Here is a 2,872-nt window from a genome sequence, read left to right as displayed (position 1 = left end):
GGAGACGTGGAGGACGTGCCGCACAATGCTGATAGTAGCTGCGAACTTGACTCATGCTTTGTGGAAATTGCTGCCCAGAATTCAGCACCCGTGTTCTTTAAATGGGTTCAGCACCTCATTACCAGCCCCACTACGTCCCCAGCTTTGATGAGTGAGGTTTGGCTCAGTTACCGTAAGCGATTAGGTGGGTATCAGAAAAATAAGGTGGAGAAAAATTGATGAGGAAGCAGAGGCAGGGCAGGACAATGTCATTCTTCATATTATAAAACATAGACACCATGCCAGCCCCTCCAAACTCCCAGCTACATGGGATCTTACCTCAGCTTGATTAATCCCTTTTCTGAAAGTGTTTCTGCATCCTTCCCAGTTACATTCTTCTCCTCACCACTAAGGCATTTTCAGTCTTGTGTTATTTCCCTTGCATACCGTTTGTGTTTTGACGCTAACTTAAGTATAAATATTTTTGAGTCAAAAGCATGGAGAACATTGAAAACTATACCTTTGGACAGAACAGGCAAGCTCTGTTCCTAGTTTGTAGTGATGACACGACCGGTCCTCTCTGCACGTGGGCATTGGCCTTCATGCATGCACATGCATTTGAAGACCGTGGTGGGCAGACGTTTGACATTCGGGTTCTGAGGCTGCCCACCTTGGCTTTCAGTGTGGGATTTGCCAGTCTCCAGCTGTGTTATATTGGGCAAGGTCCAGTGATAGATTTTCTTGTGCAACTGGAGGTGGTACTAGTGTGTTAGATAATAGAGTATGACAGGACAATGAGCGGGCAGTCCTCACACCGACGTGCTTCACCAGAGAATATGGGATCAATAACCGTAACTGGCATTCACGCCATCACTATATACTGGTAGTAGCAACTTTACTTGTCACTGTGACACAAGACCTGACAGAAACAGTTTAAGGGAAGAGGGACTTATTTTGACTTATGGTTTCAGGAAAATTTCAGTCCATCCCGGTGGGGAAGGTTGGAGGAGCAGCGTGGTCTGCAGTGGTGAGAGCTCATCGCTCTGCTTGTTCATATCTGATGGGAAGCAGAGTCGGATGTGAGAATGGGACCAGCATCACCTTCGAGGCCTGCCCCTAGTGGCCGCGGCTCACGGGGAAGGAACCAGGTCCCAAAGGTGCCACAACCTCTCCAAATAGCACGACCAGCTGGTCCCAGCACAAGCCTGTGGGAGTCTTTCAGATTGTAACCAACTCTTGCTTACAAGTGTTTTCGTTGGTGAAAAGCGTCTATCTTGTCCCAGATAATAAGCTTCGTTTGGGTAAGGACTGTTTCTCTTCTGCATTTCCTAACTTGAGCATATGTGCAGCGAAAACTGTTAAGGATTCTATATTCTTTAATTGCTGGAATTAGAGAAACGCGCCAGAGTTTAGAGAACTCACGGACCGCACAGCATTCCCCTGAAGCATTCCAGGCAGTTAAAGCGTGAAGGTAAATGATTGTCCTGAACCTAGAAGAATCCCATATTTGGTCAGAAAGGCCAGTGGCCTCTGGAACTTCCTGAGATAGTCATAAGAAATATTTATAGCTATAGGCAATCCTTTTTCAACAAAAGGCATTTTAAAAAGTACACACACATATATATATAGTTCACGGCAGGCCCGTGTTTCTCAGTTGCTGCGCTCCAGCGAAGGTGAGGCGTGTGGACAGCTTTGTTATTGTTTTATTTCAGTGATTGGATTTGAACTTAAAGTCTGCTTCACCTCCATGTCCTAAATTGACCTGATCAGGGACAGTGTCACTTCCTAGTGGTATAAATTAGTCTGGGACTATGCAATGCAACTGTTCAGCTCCTATGTGAGGAGGAGGAGGAGAAGGAATTGAGGCCTAGCGAGATTGTGGTATTGGAAAAATATCTTCATCTCCTTTCAAACATTTTCAATGCGTGGGACCCCACATACATATGATTCCTAGATACCTCCTTCATCATGAAGCCAGCAAATATTTTAAGAGAAATCAAATCCTACCGACCCTGATAGTTTTACACTTGACTCATCAGAATCTTTTGTAAGAGCAACTTGATAGCTAAGGAACCCTTGGAGTCTTTATTCTTGAACTAAGAGGTCACATTTTTTGCCAGCACTTATTGCAACTTGAACTGAGAGATTCAGTTCAAATTTGGAACCGACAACCTTGAGGAGTTATTAGGCTGGGAAAATCTACCCGCACTATAAACTCACCCAGAGGCCCACCTTGCGATAGCTAGTAGGATGAATATCTTAGAAAAAAAGCACATTCTAGGGAACAAAAGACATGTTGGGCCAGTCAAACTTATGGTTAATGAATCGGTCCAGGCAGGAGTCAGTGCCTGCTGTGACATTCAGGGAGGGTCAAGAAGTGGATGACTAAGGTTGTGAGCCCACGTGCCCGTCTGAGCAGTAGCACGTCAGGGTATGGAAGAAAAAGCAGGTGGGTGTTACGGTCTCAGTGCAAAGTGTCTCCCACAGGCACATGTGGTCAAACAGTCGGGTCCTAGCTGGTGGCACTGCTTTTGGAGGTGAGTCCCAGCAAGAGCAAGTAGATCTCTGGAAGGCCCAGCCTTGAGTTCAGTCCCGCTTCCTGTCCTGCTGTTTCTCGTCAGCCATGAAGTGAAGAAGCATTCTCCTTGCCGTTCCTGCTGCCAGGCCCCTCAGCCTCTCGCCTCGGGGTCTTTCTGGCCGCCCTCAAACAGTGAGCCCCAACAAGTCCTTCCTCCTTTCAGTTGCTTTGTCGGGTAGCTGGTTGCCGTAATGAAGAAAGTAACCAGTGCAATGGGTGTGTAACCTGGGGTCTCAATTCATCCCAGATAGTAAAGACACCTCACTTGATGTGTTTGTTGACTCTCTGAACAAACACTCATTCAATGGGCACTGT

This window comes from Jaculus jaculus, chromosome 1 (genome assembly GCF_020740685.1).
Source record: "Jaculus jaculus isolate mJacJac1 chromosome 1, mJacJac1.mat.Y.cur, whole genome shotgun sequence".
In the NCBI taxonomy this organism is placed as follows: Eukaryota; Metazoa; Chordata; class Mammalia; order Rodentia; family Dipodidae; genus Jaculus; species Jaculus jaculus.
The sequence above is the reverse complement of the archived record's forward strand: the minus strand, read 5'-3'. Positions refer to the sequence as shown.